This window comes from Armigeres subalbatus, chromosome 2 (assembly GCF_024139115.2).
Source record: "Armigeres subalbatus isolate Guangzhou_Male chromosome 2, GZ_Asu_2, whole genome shotgun sequence".
Lineage (NCBI taxonomy): Eukaryota > Metazoa > Arthropoda > Insecta > Diptera > Culicidae > Armigeres > Armigeres subalbatus.
Window position 1 is genome coordinate 21987008 of NC_085140.1, and position 19794 is coordinate 22006801.

At 38.6% G+C, this 19794-nt stretch overlaps 1 protein-coding gene and 1 long non-coding RNA gene across 3 annotated transcripts in view; one reads left to right on the forward strand and one right to left on the reverse strand.

Moving 5' to 3' along the window:
- LOC134218180 (septin-7) overlaps positions 1–19794 on the reverse strand; it is a 172271-nt gene that overhangs the window by 1129 nt on the left and 151348 nt on the right. The gene's annotated exons all lie outside the window — the stretch shown is intronic.
- On the forward strand, positions 13287–14016 carry LOC134214119 (uncharacterized). Its single transcript, XR_009979666.1, has 3 exons — positions 13287–13389; positions 13449–13589; positions 13648–14016. It is a non-coding gene; the product is annotated as an uncharacterized LOC134214119 (long non-coding RNA).

The following is a 19794-nucleotide window of genomic DNA, read 5'->3' on the forward strand; positions in this document are numbered from 1 at the left end:
GAACACTTTCTTACTATGATTGAAGCAATAAAAACCGCCAATATCCAATTCTACACTCCATAACAAGCGATGAAATACCGGTAAAATTTGTGCTTTTTGGGTTGCCGCTTCTCGATTTGAGTGAAATTCAAACGGAATTGGAAAGTGAAGGAATAACACCGTTAAATGTCGAGGTGTTGTACGCTTCCAAAACCGGAGAATACGCGCTTTATCTTCTGTCATTCGCTAAAGGATCCATTCGGCTGCAAGAGTTGCGGAAACAAAAATCGCTGTTTAGATTGTTGGATGGCGACATTATTCCCGTAAAACCACGGACGTTGTTCAATGTTTCAGATGCCAACAGTTCGGCCACGGAATGCGGCATTGCAACATGAGAGCGAATAGTGTAAAATGTGGAGAACGACATCGAACAACCACCAACAACCCTTAAACAAGAGAATTTTTTTTGGGGTTGCATACAAGACACGACCACAAGACGTAACGAAACGACGTAAACTACGTAAAGGAAGGAACCATCCCACCGACAGTCGACACCACCACCCCCCTTTAGCATCACCTCCCACTCGGCAAACGAGTAGAGACCCCACCGCCTAGCAGCTGGTCCACCCCATTCATACACTCCAGTTAAAAAATCGATAATACCCTAAAAGTAGGCAATTATCAAGGATTGGAACGCGCTGCTGTACAGGATATGCACGTTGCATTAATGAACTGAAATTTTCAATAGTTTAGCGTTGATGATGAAAACTTATAATACTATTGGCAAATTGGTAGAGAGTTTGCGAATCGATTGATATATAAATCTTTAAAATCCATTGAGAGATGAAGGACCTATTAATGTTACAAATCCTACATGATCTCGTGACGGTCTCCAATTCTGAAATTTTCATTTCACACCCTGTATCCGAGTCTTCCTCTTGGACGTAGTTTACGTCAAAAGTTTGGGGTTGTATACAAGACACGACCGCTCGACGTAAACTGCGTTAAACCATTTATTCCGCTCTATATATAAGAGAAGGAACTATCCCACCGACACTACTAGCCAGCTTTAGCAGCATCTCCCACTTTGTGAGGGAATAGGGACCCCACTGTCTAGCAGCTGGGCCATCCCATTCATACACCCCAGTTCAACAATTGATAATACCCTAAAAGTAGGCAATTACCGATGATTGGAACGCGCTGCATAGGGAATGCATGATGCATGAAAGAACTGAACTTTTCAATAGTTTAGCGTTGATACTCAAAAGTTTCAATAGTACTGGCAAATTGGTGGAGAGTTTATGAATCGATTGATATAAAAATCTTTAAAATCCATTGAAAGATAAAGGACCTATTAATGTTACAAATATTACATAATTTCGTGACGGTCCCCAATTTTGAAATTTTCATTTTTACAAAGGATGCCCACAAAGGAAACGCTACATCGAAGCACTGCAACAAAGGAAAGAACAACTGGCGAATCGGAACCCTAACCCATCTCTAGGAAAGAGCCGGTCATTCATGTCATACATTGTGAATTGATGTTACTATGCTGAAGCCCTGAAAGTGAATCCAACTCCAGCATCGCAAAACCACATGACCTTTCCACTCCTATTGAGTTTCTAAACTTGGCAAGAGAACTGCAATTCGCAGCTCTATCTGAGCATACCTTGAAATACGTGTATAACAATGTATAATCAAACCACATTTAAAGTACTGAACTGGAACAGTCGTTCCATACGTGGCAAAACAATTAAATTTTTCGACTTTCTTGACAGACACGAAATAGATGTTGCTGTTGTTACTGAGACATGGTTGTCTCCAGTGATTCCAATATATAATGATCAATTTGCCTGTGTTAGAGTTGATAGAAATAGTGAAAGTCGCGAACGAGGAGGAGGGGTTGCCATTTTCGTTCGTAAGGGTATCCAGTTTAAAGAACTAGAAATCCAAACTACAATCGTAGAAATCGCAGGTGTGGTAGTCGAGACTGACAACGTCCAAGTGCATATAATTGCAACATATTTTCCGGGATCTTCAAATAGTCAAGTACTACATCAATTCAAAAGCGATATTCGTCGACTTGTATCGTTTGATGAGCCATTTTTTGTTATTGGAGACTTAAATGCTCGTAACAGATCAGCAGATTGCAGCAAAATGAACAAAGCCGGCCGCTTGCTGTTCAATGAATGCGAAAGCCGCCATGTGTACATTCATTATCCTGAGAAGTTTACTCGTATCCTACAAGGTAGGGGTAGTCCATCTACTCTTGACCTGGTGCTCTCAAACAATCGAATTGGAATGACGGTGCCTGAAGTATTCGAAGAATTATCCTCGAATTTTAGTATATGAAAACTTAGACGTCACAACAACCGTAATCAACAACCTAGAATCCGAAGAGCAGATCGACGATGCCATAACAATGTTCTCCACTACACTAGCAGAAGCAGAGAGAGGGTTTCCACTGCTGGCACAGACCACACGCAAAGAAGAACTACCAGAAAACATCAGACTTCTTATTCGACTGAGGACCATACGACGCCGCCAATGGTATGGAAGTAGAGATCCGTATCTACGGTCGATAGTCAATAAGCTGAACATTAGAATTCGCGAAGAATGTGCGCTATTCAAGTACAGGAACTTTGATACAACAATTCGCAACCTAACCAACAGTAGTGGTAATTTTTAGGGTATAAGCCGAAGCTGTAAATACTGTAAAATATCAATCCCCATTGAAGAGTGGAAATAAGCTGGTGGTGACAAACGCTGAAAAGGTAAAAGTTCTGGCAGAAACGTTTGCTGAATCACACAACAATACCCTGGGTGGAGATACAGACACGACAGCAGAAATAAACCAATCGATAAGGGAAATCGCAGGTATGAACAACAGTAATGAAGACCCTTCAACTTTTTGCAAGCCTCGTGAATTAGCACTATTATCCGAAATCTGAAGCGCCGAAAATCACTAGGGCAAGACGGAGTAAGAAATGTACAGCTCAAACATTTGCCACCCAAAGGATTAGTATTCCTTTGTAAAGTCAAAGTATTCAATGCTTGTCTAAAAATTGGATACTTCCCAGAAGTTTGGAGAACCCCTACAGTCGTACCAATTCCTTAACAGAAGTACCATCAACTTATGCGGGTGAGCAAACAAATTGAAGTCGGGTTTGAAGGGAAAAAATCGACTGGAATGCTTTTATTAGATGTCGAAAAAGCGTACAATTTCGTTTGGCACGATACTGTGATACTAGACCTGTGCGCCGAAGTATTTGTGAACGGCGGCGGCGTAAGGCCATTTTTACACCGGCGGCGGCGGCGTCGGCGGCGTCACGCCGTAAGCCATGTTCGGCGGCGGCGGCGGCGGCGGCGTGAATCGACGTGAATGATTTTAAGCTGAGAAAAAAAAATCACGCGGTAAGGCCTTTTTTTTTTTTTTTTTTTACAAGGGAGAATGCATTTACACACTAACCCAGTACACGTGCATTGTAGTTGCCAAACTACCACACGGAAGTGTACTGGAGTGTCGGACTCGACCATACCGGTAATACCGACTAAACTCCCTTGGGCTCCACCATCGATTCCCCCAGGAACTACCTCGCAGTACTACTTCTGGGGGGACGGCAGTACTAAGCGTACTCGCTCATTATCGCTCACACAGGCACTCGTCCCACGCGAGACTGACTTGGGTGCTCGCACACCATTCACTCCATTTGAGGCCGCGGTAAGGCCTATCATGCTTTTATTGTATTTTAGGTTTTTGTACAATTGCTAGCTACAGATAGACTGATAGGGTGAACATGCTAATAGCTATAGCTTGTATCTCCACAGCAAAAGTTTACATAACATCTTCCATTAGGATATTGCCGCATCACAGCACATAAATTCAGTGGAGAGTACTTCAGTTATAAATCCAGAAATTCGTTTGGAAATTCCTCAAGATATTCCTCAGAAAATTCGAAAAAGGAATTCGGTGAACTAATTTATAATTTCCCTATGAATTCCTTCAGAACTTACTCCAAGAATTCCCTCCAAAATTTATTTGGCTATTGCTTCGGAAATTCTTTCCAAAATTTCTTCAAAAGTTCCTTCAGGAAATTCCTTGGAAATTACTTTAGGGATTGCTTCGGAAATTCCTTTACGAAGTCTTTTGGGATTTTTTTCGGAAATACGTTTGAAAACTTTTTTCCTTCGGAAATTCCTTTAAGAATTCTTTACAAAATACCCATGGAAACTCCTTCATGAATTTCCATCGGAATACCTACGGATACTGTTTGAGGAATACATCCGGAAATCCCTTTAGAAGAACGCCTTCGAAATTCGATTTAGTTTTTTTTAATTCCTTCAAGAATTTTTTTTAGGGATTTCTAATAGAAATTCTTCCAGTAATTCCTTAAAAATTTCTTGGGAAACTCTAAGAAGATATTTTTGGTATTCTTTCGAAATTTTCCTCTGGAATTTATTTAGAACTTTTTCTAGGAATTCTTTCTGAATTTCCTATAGGGATTTTTTCGAACATTCCTCCAGAAATTCCTTTAGCAGAAATTCCAGAAATTCCTGTAGCACTTCGAAAATTTCTTTTAAAATTCCTTTAAAGAATTCTTTCGAGAATACCTTCAGACATTCTTTTGGGAAATCTTCTAAAATTTCGTTTGTAAATTCCTTTAATTTTTTTTGAACCTTTGTTTTTTTTAAATATAAATAAGTTAAGCGCTCAAATATCTTTGGAAATTTCTTCGAAAATTCTTTTATAAATTCCTCCAAATAAGAATTCTTTACGGAATTATTCTTGTATGAATTTTGTATAGTTGATTGAAGGAATTTTCTAAGGACCTCCTGGAGAAATTTCCGACTCAATTCTTGAAGGACTAACCGAAAGAGAACCTGAAAAGATTTTCTAACAGAATTTTTAAATGAATTTCAAAGAGGTGAACCAGGGCTGAAAACCTCTATAATAAATTTTGTTTGACTATTATCGGCTCTTTCAGTCATATAAGTATCACGAAAGTATCACATCAACTCTATAATAAAGAATAAAAAAAATAAATGAATTTCTGAAGGAATATCCGAAAGAATTCTGAAAGTAATTTACGAAGAAATGTTTAATGGATTTACTGAACAAATAGCTATTGGTATGGGCAGCCCAAAAATTGTCCATTAAAACAGATGAAATTATCCTTAAACAATTGAAAATGCTCCTTAAAAAAACTAATCATTTTCCTTAAATTATTGAACAAATTACCTTGAAATATATAAAATGCTCCGTAAACATTTGAAAAGTGTACCGTAAAAACGAAAAAAATGTACCGTAAACAATTGAAAATGCTCCTTAGAAAATTTTGTAAGCGCAGATTTCGACAATTTCGAGTTCCTCAAGCCGTGGGTGGTTATAAGAGATATTCAAGTTACAAGATAAAAATTGTCGCTGTCGTGGCTGTCCGGAACATCTTTTGCTGGCGAGGATAGGGTGCTAAATGTCAATGAAGGAAAAATACATACAATTTGACAGTTCGGTACCCAACATGTTTCGGACAGCAGAACAAAGGGAACCGAAGCGACAATATTTATCTTGTAACTAAGATATCTTTTGTGGTTATGCAGGGAAATTGATGAATAAACCCATTAGCATTAAAAATATGCAATGTGATTTGAATGAAATTCGTATCGTCAAGCATGTTTATGCGATGTGCAGTTGTATGGGACGTCTGTTTGTCTATGAGCAGTCTGGTGCACAATTTCTTCAACAATGCTTTGAATTGCTTGTAGGCTAAGATTACATTTTGTATAAGTTTATGGAGGATTTCATTTTTTTTTACGGAGCACTGTTTTTAGTTTAAGGAGCATTTTTTATTGGTTTAAGGAGTATTTCTTCTTTTTAGGGAGCATTTTTCTGTTGAATAGGGTTACCAAGCAAAACAATCAGCTTCATACTCCAGGGGCTATACAATGGTGCATAAGATTCTACTTTATGACAGCCAATTTCAGGGTACTTTTTCAACTATTTCACAATCATTCTTATATCAATATACTGCGCAATTATCATTAGTTAAATAGCAAATCTTTGTTTTTCTAAGGAGCATTTTCAATTGTTTACGGTACATTTTTTTCGTTTCTACGGTACACTTTTCAAATGTTTACGGAGCATTTTATATATTCCAAGGTAATTTGTTCAATAATTTGAGGAAAAATGATCAGATTTTTTAAGGAGCATTTTTCAATTGTTTAAGGATAATCATGATTGTTTCATGATGCATTTACCATTTTCCTATTGGTATGTACACAGAAATTCCTATAGTTCTCCAGGAATTTCTTCGAAAGTCCGGACAGTAGTAGAACAAACTCAGTTTTGGCTTTAGAATCAAGACTGGATGCCAAGAAAACCCCCAAAATATCGAGATTGCATATATTCAGATATTCTCAAGAATTCTTTGCGAATTTCTTGCACGAGTTCCTTCGAAAATTTCTACAGATTTTTTTATAAATACCTTAAGTAATTCCCTAGGAAAAATATTCAGGAATTAATTCCGTAAGTCATCAGGAAACTCATCCTAAAATACCTTCTAAAACTCCGTCAGCAATCCGATCAAGAATTTCTTCAAAACTCTTCACAAATTAAACCAGGCTTTTCTTTTAAATTCCCCTAGGTATTGCTTCGAACTTCTTGGGACCTTAAGAAATTTCTTAAGGAATTCTTCTGGAAATTCCTTCAAAAATTCATATAAGATCTGCACTGACCATTCCATAAAGAATTTTTTTAGTAATACTTTTAATAATTTCTACTCATGTAGATGGGTACACTTCCCCACAGTTGTAATGGACTCGACGTGCCCTTCTTCAAAGAAGCCATCCCTCGGAAAACTCAAAAAGGATTGCAAATTGGATTACATGGATTACATTGCTGAAAGGAGATTCTCTCTATCTCGCGGGCTTCACGTAAGTGTCTCTGGTTACGGGTCCGCCACCTCCGTTGCTTGCCCTTCACACAGAAGTGTATTGAAAGCAGAATGGTAATTAAATTCGATTGCACTATTGGGTGGAGCCGCATGCAGAGCAAGACTCAAGCCAGGGTGATGGATAACCACATACATACATACATACAGAAAATTTCTACAAAATTCCTTCGAAATTATTTAAACAATTCCACTGGAATTTTTCCAGGTATTTCATAAGACATTCCATTCCCTCGAAATTAATCTAGTAATTCTTTCAATTTCCAACACCATTTCCTTCCAAAACTGTAGGACGAATTTCAAGATACCCATCTCCGTACGAATTCCTAGAGCAATTTCCAAAGGACCTTCTAAGGGAATTACTGACATACTTAAATTTCTTAAACAATTTCTTTGGACATTCCTCGTAGAATTCCTTCATGATTTTCTCCAGAGATTCCTTCAGAAAATCCTCCAGAAATTACAACGGAGATAAATTCAGAAATTTTTCAAGGCTCTAAGAATTTTCTTCAGATATTCCTTCAGAACTTCCTCCAGGACTTCATGGAAATTATTTCAAGAAAATCAAGAAATTGTTTGTCGAAATAAATCGAAACCAATTTATTCAATTCTAGCAATTACAAGGAAGATGAATGAAATGTTCAATTTGTTGGGTCACGTGCCCAATCGTGCTCCAGCTCCTGAAGCCAAAAGATCAGTTTTGCATTCACACATTCATTATGGTGTTGATTTGTAGCTGTATTTTTTCCGGGATCTCAGCAATTTGTTAAACTTTTACCGAGATTCGCACAGCCGACCCCCAACAAACGTGTTTTTGCCAAGATTTCTGTCAAAATTGCTGAAAATCAGCAAATTATTTGCCGAAAACCAGCTATCAGTTTTTATTTTGCTTTCCACATGGAGTAACATATGAGATTAGAAGTTAATCACCACGCTCATTGATTTGTAGATCTGTAGCCAAGAAGTTTTTGGATGATCTAACATTTAACACGACAAAGCGTGTTAAAGTCACAGTCACAGTCACAAATCTGCTAAAGGTATAATAGCTATTTAATTAATGCTTGATAGGTTGCCTTGGTTCGGCAGATGCAAACGCACCGCATAATGTGATTTTTGTGTTGGCCAAACATCGGCGTGAAGGTGAAATACGAAATTCGGCGGCGTGGAGCCAACCGGCGTATGGCGCGCCGCCGACACCTTGACCGGCGTCGGCGTACGTCAATAAGTGTCGGCGGCGGCGGCGCACAGGTCTATGTGATACACAAGCTCCACTTATCCGGTTGTCCAACATACTTAAGCAAAATGAACAAACAGGCGCTACCGTGTACATTTTAATGGAACTTTTTCGGATAGTCACGATATTTCTTTTGGTTTACCGCAGGGGTTAGTCCTGAGATTGTACAACGTGTTCACGTCGACATGGTAGAAGACGTTTCCTATTTATTTTTTGCTGATGATACTGGGTACCTTTGTAATGATGAAGATGCCAACCCAACTATCAATTTTGGTGCTATAAGCTTCATCTTCTAGCCTTAGGCTGTATAACATTCGAAAAAAAGCAGCAAATGCTGAATAAAAAGTAAGCCACCACAATTAACTCCTTAAGGTTCAACTCGACTATTAGTCAAATATCTATCAGCTAGTCAGTTTGTGCCGATTGAATTTCACTTTGTATCGTTTATGCAGCTTCCATATAGCCATAACACAGCTTTGTCTGAATTAGCAGCACAGGTAATCGATTAAGAGCTCATTTATACAATTGTGTTGCTTGTTAACAACTTTCCTTATTACGATGAGTAGCATTCACATTCAAAACGTTTTCTCTCTTGTTATAGCACTAATAATATAGCGTAATGTCACTATAAACGATTTAACGAAGCTTTTTTGCAACCTCTGTATCCTTGATGGTTGATTGGTTGCACAACGTTTAAACTAAACCTTATAATGCTTCTTCTAATATCTTATCAGTACGGAATGTCAAAACCGCAATGTTTACATTTGATTTTTGTTGCCGCAGCTGTGTATGAGCTATTGATTTCTGTAATGCAGCTTAAAAGGGATTCACCAGCTCGTATAGCAACTGACAAAGCGCTGTCATAGATTCGGATACCTGATACCATTTCCGGGTTTTTTGAATGTAGGTTCAGAACCGTAAATTTGTGGTGGGTATTAAGATAAGTGGTGGTTAGAAACATAATAATATTAGTAACCACAAATAAAGTAGGGCTCTTTCTGATTGGAACCATATGTTGAAATTCCAAATCGGACCAGTATCATGTGAGATATGGCCATTTGTTTAGAATCGATGCCGATCGGGAGTTTTCAAAGGGACCAGGCCCCAAATTCGTTTGAATCAAGCTATTTGACCGATCTTCCATTATGATTACATTTCAGAAGTCTTCTGTCACGTCTAGAATGAAAAACCAACCAGTCTGAAGTCGCTGGGGTGCCCCCTGGGAACCCGTAGAGGGGACATTTCAGTTTTGGCACCAAAGCTAGCCATTCGACAATTCGTTTTTCATGGTTTTCTATCAGGAAGCGAGGTATGAGTATAAAATGGACCATTGATGGCTTTGACCGCTTCCGGGACCTACGGATTGTCCCCGGGGAACCCGTAGAAGGGGACATTCCAGTTTTTGCGCCAAAACTGGTCATTTAACGGTTCGTTTTTCATGGTTTTCTATCAGAAAGTGAGGTATGAGTATAAAATGGACAATTGATAGCTTTGACCGCTTCCGGAACCTACGGATGTGCCCGGGGAACCCGTAAATGGGGAGTTTTCTGTTTTAGCGCCAAAGCTCTACTTTATTTGTGGTTACTAATATTATTCTGTTTCTAACCACCACTTATCTTAATACCCACCACAAATTTACGGTTCTGAACCAACCTTCAAAAAAACCGGAATATCTCAGGTATCCGATGGCCATGGTCGGTTCCATGAACATATGGTGAACTACTACTACTACTACATTAAATTTCTAGTTCAAGCGAAATCATGCGAAAAGACAGGCACGGGTGCTCTCATGAGTATGCGCCAAATGAAGCGCTTCGAAAGCTTAGAAAGACTGTTCGATGAGTATGATCTAATCATACACGAGTTAGATCGCATGAACGCTAACCTAACAAGCTCCGAAAAAGTTCACGCTTTGCTGATGGCTGTACCGGAAAAATACAGCCATGTAAAAGGCGCTCTGGCTGTTCTTTCGAACGAGGAGCTGTGTCGTAAGCCGATTTACGACATCAAGCGAATGCTGCTGGATGCCGAACTCGATTCGGTCCACATCGGAGGTCGTCCGGATGGATCCAGTGTTGCCTTGGTTAATAAATCAGGGAAGAAGAGCGCGGTTAAGTGCTTCGGATGCGGTGAAGCGGGGCACTATAAAATCGCTGTCCGAAAACGAAGAAGCAGACGAAGAAGAAGCATGGAGCGTACGCGCTGTTTGCTGGAAGAAAGATGACGGCGCAGAAGAAGAAGAAGGTTCGCTTCATTGTAGACTCTGGGGCAACCGAGCACATGGTCACCGACGAGTCACTTTTGGAGGACGTCAAGGTGCTGGACAAGCCCGTTGCAATTTCGACAGCAAAAGCCGGTCAGGTACTTCGGGCTACGAAGAGTGGGAAAATGAAATTGAAATCGGTCATTGGATTAAATAAAATGACACCCATTACACTGTACAATGTTTTGTTTATTCCTGGTCTGGATTCGAATCTTCTTTCAGTAAGAAAGGCAACTGAAATGGGGAAGAAAGTCTTTTTTGTAAACGACAGTGTTCTTTTCATTAGCTTTGGTGAGGTTATTGCTAAAGGAAGAGTTGTTGATGGACTCTTTTGTATGGAGTTTGTCCACGATTCGATTGTCGATTCGTCAGCAAACAACGTAAGTAAGGAAAAGCTCCATAGGCGTATGGAGCATTTGAGTTTTTCTGGGATAGAAAAACTGATAAAGCATAACATGGCTGAGGGAATCAATCAATGTCCATCTACAGCAAAAGTCCAGAGGTATGTGAGAGTTGTTTGGCAGGGAAACAAAGCAGCAAGCGATTCGAGCATCAGGAGCTTCCAAGATCCAACAGGCCGCTTGAAATCATACATTCAGATGTATGCGGTCCTATGGAAGCGAAGACGTATATTGGCAATCGGTATTTCGTTACGTTTACCGATGATTATACACATTTTACTATTGCTTATTTAATAGCACGGAAAAGCGATGTCTTTGAGAAATTTCAAGAGTATATAGTCTTGGTAGAAGGACACTTCAGTCGAAGTATCTCCAAGATCAGGTGTGACAATGGCGGTGAATACATTGGAAATGAATTCCAAGGTTTTTGTAGAGCTAACGGAATTCAAATGTTATTCACAATACCCTACACTCCTCAACAAAACGGAGTAAGCGAGAGATTAAACCGGACTTTGATGGAAAAAGTTCGTGCGATGATACACGAAAGCGGAATGCCAAAGGAAATGTGGGGGGAAGCTCTACATTGTGCTGTTTATGTCACAAACAGATGCCCAACGAATGGACTTGTGGAAAACAAGACTCCATATGAAATGTTTTTTCAATAAACGACCAGATGTGAGTAATCTGAGAGTTTTTGGGAGCACAGCTTATGCCCAAATTCCTAAGGAAAAACGGCTGAAATTAGATTCCAAGACTAAATGTCTTACTTTTGTGGGTTACGCAAATAATGGATACAGGCTGTGGAATAATAAATCTCGAATAATTGAATCATCACGAAGTGTAATATTTGATGAAGAGAAACTATTTAAAAATCATTCAGACAATCTTGGAGATGAGAAAGACGAAAGTTCCCCTGAAGAAAATATCACAATCGAGTATATTCCTATTTCACATGCAGAAGAAATTCAACAGCCTGAAGCAAATAGAGAAAGAGAAGAAAACATCTCTAGACAGACGAGAAGGGGCCCTCCTTAGCCGTGCGGCTACAAAGCAAGACCATGCTGAGGGTGGCTGGGTTCGATTCCCGGTGCCGGTCTAGGCAATTTTCGGATTGGAAATTGTCTCGACTTCCCTGGGCATAAAAGTATCATCGTGCTAGCCTCATGATATACGAATGCAAAATGGTAACCTGGCTTAGAAACCTCGCAGTTAATAACTGTGGAAGTGCTTAATGAACACTAAGCTGCGAGGCGGCTCTTGTCCCAGTGTGGGGATGTAATGCCAATAAGAAGAAGAAGAAGAAGGCAGACGAGTGTTAGTGATGAAAATACACTAACAGAAATATCACTAGAAAGTGATTATGAAAGTACTTTCGAAGATCAGTATTCAGAAGATGAATCTGATACGCAAGGAGTACGAAGAAGTAATCGAGAAAGAAAATTACCGGTTAGGTACACTGATTATAAAATGGCCAAAATTGCATCATCGCTTTCGGAGGTTGATCCGATTCCTCAAAACATTGAAGAATTGAAAAAGCGAGACGATTGGGAACAGTGGAAAGCTGCAATCGACAGTGAAATGCAATCTTTGGAAATTGGTCAAACTGGGAGACAAACAGCACCAAGAAGCCAATTCAGTCGAAATGGATTTTTAATATTAAGGAGGACGGGCGATATAAGGCACGGCTAGTGGCCAAAGGCTGTTCGCAACGTCCCGGGTTCGATTATGGCGAAACATTTTCTCCAGTCGCAAAGATGGAGAGTGTTCGAACAATTTTATCCATGGCTAATGAGATGAAATTACAAATCCATCAAATGGATGTTAAGACGGCGTTTCTTAACGGAAACTTGGAAGAGGTTATCTACATGCAGTTACCGAAGGACGACGTCGGTAAAAATCAAACTGTTCTTTTGCAGAAAAGTCTGTATGGATTAAAACAGGCTAGTAGAAGTTGGAACCAACGGTTTGATATAGCAATCAAAAATCTGGGATTTGAACAGTTAAAAAGTGATACTTGTGTCTACAAAAATAAAGAAAAAGGATTGATCCTTATTTTGTATGTAGATGATCTTTTAATTGTCGGAGCAATTCTTGACAGAATAAATTGAATTAAATCTGAGCTTGGAAAGTTATTCCACATGAAGGATTTATCCGAAGTAAGACATTTTCTGGGAATGGAAATAACAAGAGATTTAAATAATCAAACATTAAAAATCTCTCAAACTGGCTACACTGCAAATGTTTTGAGGCGATTTAGGATGTTTGATTGTAAACCAGTACACTCAAATTAAACGGCTGATATATTTTATGTGCAGAAACCACATAGATGATGAGGGTGATTTAAAATTTCCATTCTATGTGCGTGTAATAAAAAATATCTATTATAGTAATAACTTTTATGAATGGTACATTTATACTGCATTATGGGCATAATGAAATTATAGTGCATCAACATAAACAATATCAAAACGAAAACGCGCGCATTACAGCCATTACAGAACGATACTCACTCGAAGGAAAATCCGGATATTTAGAGAAAATCCGCCGAACTGGAACGTTTCGAAGGTAAATAGCTTATGATTGTAATATAATAATTCATAATCATAATTTAATTTATATTACAGTTCTTATCAGCACCGCAGATCGGTTCTCAGCGGTGGTATAAACCTGTATGAACGACGAGCTCGTAGACAATTCACATTCCTCCGGCTAGAGCGCCCATAGGATGCACTTTACGAGCCAAATTAAGGTGGATGGAAATAAACGTAAGTTATCATTATCAATGCAATTGAAATCAGATTGAAAACACAAAAACAATTGCAGGAATTCGACTATTGATTTTGTGCAAAACCAACACCGTTAACCTCAACGGCGATGTACCTTCCGGAAGTAAGGCGTTCCTCCAGGTTCCTCCTATTGAATTCACGCTGTGATGGGCATCCTATGACTAACGGAAAGTGCGATGCTGGCTTTGCTTATTCTAACGACGTTGCATGTTCAAAGACGAATCAACATGTAACAGCCGTTTATTTTCTAACGCTCTCAGGAAATATGATAACATCTGTTCAACTAGAGGGCTCCCCTGAACGTAGATTGTAGATCCCAACTAGCCATGCTCGGCCGTACTAATAGGAGAAAAACAGAAATCAGTAAAATGATAGACGCAATAAATCAATCATTACGAGTTTTATATTTAATATCGAACGTTTTCATTTATCACAATCCTAAATTCGATTATATTTATTATTTTCACTAATCCAATGCATAAGACATAAGATGAATGGAATCTAATAGCTTGTTATTAAATATCATGAGAGCTGCACTTAAAATTTATCTTGGTAGAGTTCGCAAAAAATCATTAGCGCTGCACATATTTTTCATTTATGAAAGTAACTGATCACAATTTAAGTGCAAGGCTGTTGTATATAATATGTACTTTTTTCTGAGTGTAGGAACACCGCTGGATGCGAATGTCAAATGGACAAAGAGTGATGGAAATGAGACACGACACCCATACAAGGAACTATTGGGTTGTTTACAATATTTAGCAATAACAACCAGGCCTGATATTTGTGCTGCGGTAAGCGCATTGAGTAAATATCAGAGCCATCCGTCAGACATCCACTGGACCGGACTAAAACGAATACTACGGTATTTGCGTGGAACAATGGACACATGCATAGTGTATCAACAACATAAGGTTCAAAGTGTGTTGATAGGATATGCAGATGCAGATTTCGCAAATGATAAGGATAATCGCAAATCTGTATCTGGATATGCTTTCCAGGTTTATGGAAATCTTGTCGCATGGGCGACGAAGAAACAACAAACAGTCAGTTTGTCCTCTTCTGAGGCAGAGTTAATAGCATTATCATATGCTGTTAAGGAAGGTTTGTGGTTAACACACCTTTTGGAAGAATTGGATGTGGCCAACATTCCATTAATTATCATGGAAGATAACATCCCTTGTATAAAGTATGCGGAGCAACCCAGGAGTCACCAAAGGATGAAACACTTGGACGTCAAGTACATGTTCATCCGCGATTTGATCAAGAAAGGTCAGTTAAAACTGAAGTTCCTTTCTTCTGAAGAACAACCTGCAGATGCCTTCACTAAAGGACTACCCAGGACACAACACAGATATTTATTTGAACGGCTGAACGTTCGAATTGAGGGGAAGTGTTGAAATACCAATCGATTCACTCGAGTAGAACACTTGATAAAAATAACAACTCTCGTGAGGCCATCACGATTGTTTTGTAAACAATTCTCTTTTCACCCGTTCCCTTAATATACATGTAATAGTCAACTGTGGTAGGATGTATTTTATATGACATTTGTAGAGTTTCAATTTCGAATTATCCAAATGGCTGCACGGGCAGTGCAGCCAGTTCAGCTGAAAAACAACTTGTTTAATAAATAATATTTTATGTTTCACAACCATAACATGTAAAATATTAGCCAATACGGACGATGAAATTCAATATAGTTATCAGTTCTCAAACCTATTCCGTGTGTTTTTTTTATCACAACGAAGGGAAACTTCAACATATTCAGCTTGAAGCCGTATAGACGAGTTGAAATAACATTTACATTGACATTAAATGTTAGTTGGGAAGATAGTGATTACTAAACTACAGCACGCGCAAAACAAACTGGAGCAGTTTCAACACCGGTGGAAGATTAAAATCAATCCAGCGAAAACCCAAGTGATCTTTTTCACTAAGAGATGGGCTGCCCATTGTTTCCCCTCAACAACGGTAAAAAATAATGGAGTTCCAGTCACATAGACGAAGAAAGGTAAATACCTAGGCTTAACCCTAGATCAGAAACCACTATTTTCTAAGCATTTCGACCAAAGTATAGCAAAGGTAAACGGCTTGGTTAAGTCACTACATCCACTCATCAATAGAAGATCAGCTCTACAACCAGCCAACAAGCTACTGTTACTCGAATGCATTTTGCGACCAGTGCTTACCTATGGATCTCCGGTGTGGCAAAACTGCGCAAAAAGTCACACTAAACGACTACAAACGAAACAAAATTAACTGTTAAAAATGATCTTCGCCTTGCCTCCGCATTTCCGAACGGATGAACTACATAATATAGCTGAGGTGGAACTGTTTAAAGACACTATATAGTGTATATATGTGTATATATAGTGTCTTTAGAACTGTTAACAACATTCATCGACAGAACATCAGCCAGGTTCCAGACTTCCTGTCAAACTGCTTCAAATCCTCTGATTGAGGCATTAAATAGATAGTTTAAAAAACAGATTCTGACTATTAGGTTTTTTTTTGTCAAAACTTTTTCCTATCAGTGTTAAGCTCAATGTGTGTGTGTGTCTCATCCTCTATCCCTCACCCAACCGGGGGCGTTGATAAAGTAGTACTACGAATAATTTGATCAAATCTCATTTTCCGTAATGGTGCCCTTTTTGTTATGAACACTAGTACGGTAAAAAAGGAAACTAGTTCGGGAAGATGAGGAATCAGGAGGTGTGGGGAATGGGAATGTACTAGGTATCCACAACATGTACAGCAAAACATCACAAGGACGCCCTTATTCGTACTGACTACTCAGGGAATAGAAGGTCGAGAAGAGCGTTGCTTACTAAAGTTTGAACCGGATACCTGGGACTCCTAAAGTACCAGCGGCAATAGCAGCAAACGGTGCTCTGTACGTATTTAATTTCAAATCATATGAGTATTTAAGCACAAAAGTACACTGAAAATAATCTACACGCATTCTTAATGTTCTTGTTTATGTGGATGGAACGAGTATTCTCAATTTACAAAATGTTTTAAGCATAGAAATTATCAGGACGCATTTGGGGAAGTTTAAAAAATAATGCTCGGCAAAGGACTTCTTATGCACATACATGTACAGTGTACACAAAAGCTTTAAAACTCTAGCGCAATTGTTTACGATTTTATTTCAATTCGAAGTGCTTCATTGTACCGATTATCCCGTGTCTAAGGCAATATTGAAAAAAATCATCTTTAAATCGAAGCGTTTGATTACTAGCAAAACACATACACCTTTAGTGGCACTGTAGAGCTCCGTAGAGGAGTCCTATTTTTGTATCACGGATATTTTAAACGGTCAATGTCTAACTCATCAGGAATATTATCCATAAAATCTGACGATGTAATAATCTTGCTTCATTAGATGTTATTAATATGATAGTTTTTCTACTATTTGAAAACAAAAACGAACATTTTCAAAAAAAAACGACTGAACTGGTGCAAAATCATATGAAAGCTATAGATTTCCATAAAAGACTCGGTATTTTAACGTGTATTCATTATGCAGTTTTAGCGTTTTAGTATTTACATTCATTTTATTTATTTTTTTTGCATAAACGTGTAGACGTAGACTATTTTCAGTGTGAAGTAACTGGAACATCCTCACCAATTAACTTTGTCCATTTGCTGCCCGTCATAGCTTCCTCATTAATGATCTAATGACTAGTCATTGCTGAAAGCTTCGCTTAGTGTAAAAGCGGTCAATTACTACGCCTCACTCTTTAACTTTCTTTAACCAAATCTCTGACTCTACGAATCAGCTATAAATCTTTTCCACACACGACGATTAGGTCAATTATTGCTGAAAACATGAACAATGTTTCCACTTTCTTCATTTTAATGGCTTCTGGACACAAATCCACTAAAAAAATCAAGAGAAACGTCACAAACACTCTCCTATCAGTGTTAAGCTCAATTAATGTAAACTAAAAGTTATTTTCCAAGACAGCGTATAATGAACTCACGATGCAGCTGCAAGATATATCAAAACTCTGCAATGTAACCGTTATGTAAAGAAAAATAAAAATGAAATGAAAAAAATAAAAATTAAAAAAAAATATGTTGTAGGTGGGTTGTTGTCAGAAAAATGATATAATCACATTTTTTATCTCTGTGTACATTCACCAACGGGGAAGGGTCGTTTGGCCGAATTCCATTCGGCCGAATGCCACTAGGCCGAAAGGGTCATTAGGCCGAAAGGGTCATTTGTCCGAAAGAGTCATTAGGCCGTTAAGGTCGTTTGGCCGAATAGGTCATTTGAAAAGTGAGAAATTGGGAATGAGAAGAGATACGTCTCATTTCTCACTCTTCATTTTTCTCTTCTCACTGCAAAAAGTGAGAAGCGCGAAATGAGTAGTGAAACGTAATAAATGAGGAGTGTGACGTTTCACTACTCACTTCGCGCTCCTCATTTTTTTACAGTGAGAAGTGAGAAATAAGGAATGAGAATTGAGACGTCTCTCTTCTTACTCTTCATTTATAACTTCTCCCTGTAAAAAATGAGTAGTGCGAAGTGGGTAGTGAAACGTTTCACTACTCACTTTTTACAGCGAGAAGTGAGAAATGAAGAGTAAAAAGAGATACGTCTCACTACTCATTTTGATTTTTCTCTTCTCACTGCAAAAAGTGAGAAGCGCGAATGAGTAGTGAGACGTGATAAATGAGGAGGGAGACGTCTCACTACTCACTTCACGCTCCTCATTTTTTTACAGTGAGAAGTGAGAAATAAGGAATGAGAATTGAGACGTCTCTCTTACTCCTAATTCCTCACTTTTCAAATGACCTATTCGGCCAAATGTCCTATTCGACCAAATGACCATTACGGTCAAATGACCCTTTCGGCCAAATGGCGCATTCGGCCTAATGACCCTTTCGGTCAAATGATCCTTTCGGCCAGCTGGGTTTCGGCCTAATGGTTTGTTCGGCCTGGTGGCATTTGGCCAAATGGCTTTCGGCCGAATGGGTTTCGGCCAAACGACCCTTCCTTTTCATTTTACTAGTATTGATTTTGTTTTTTTACTCCAATCCTCGCTGCCTCACACTCTCAAAAGGCACAAAAGCATCTTCCACGGCCCGGCGATAAATCCCGGTAATATCGATATCGTCCTCAAAGCTCGGGAGCATATGCGATCTTGTGATGATGATAACGCTTCTTTAAATACCGGCTCTCCTAATCGCTCCCTGTATCCGATCCTTCCCCTGAGACGTAGTTTACGTCAAAAGGTGTTTTTATGATGTCAATATTACTACATGGCCACCCTTTCGGGGCAAGAGGAGCAAGGACTAAAAATCATATAAAAATGCGCTGAATTCATTTAGAATGGCTGACACATTTCTTGCACTGCTAGGGATTATGAACAAATGAGGTTGCGCTTAAAAATGTCGTATTCTATGTTGTTTTGTTGGTCCCTAGCTCAACGACAATATTTCGATTTTTATCTTATTTGGATTTGTCTACTATAGCTATTTTTCACGATTAAAACCATCTCCGTTGTTTTGAATCATCTTTGATTCAGGCAGAAACTATTTTGATGATTTTGGAAATGCATTTAAGGGTTAGGCGCTTCTTAATCTTGGAAGTGACCTTGTTCCTAATACAGTCCTATTGATCATAATTACTGTGAATTATTAATGTTGATAGTCTATACCCAGGGCTATACTTTTAGAAGCTGTGGTAAATATCAATTTGTGCTGAAAAAAGGTTTCAAATCTTAAATTATGCTACCACGAAATTATAAGAAAATTTGAATTTCTACTAATCCATATTTCAAGAACAAGTAAGGTTGTCGTTTTTCAGTTGTATAGGTCTTTACATTATTGTTAACCATCTCTCGTAATAATAACTCAAGTCATAATAAACGTTGGCTGTTTTGCCCCATATGGCTATCTTACCCCACTTTCCCCTACAAATAACAATTCACTCACCTGTAGCTTGTATTTGTCGAAATCTCACAAAAAAGTACTAGATCGCATAAAAAATAAGGTAAGTTAAACAAACTATTCATAGACAAAGTTTTTATTTGAACACATGAAAATTGACTCCTAGTTGTACACATACGTACCCCGGCAAGGTAAGCAAACACAAGCAACAATGCGATAATTGGAACTAGGAGCGCAATCACTTGACCATCCATTTCGATTCGTTACTAATTTGGTATCC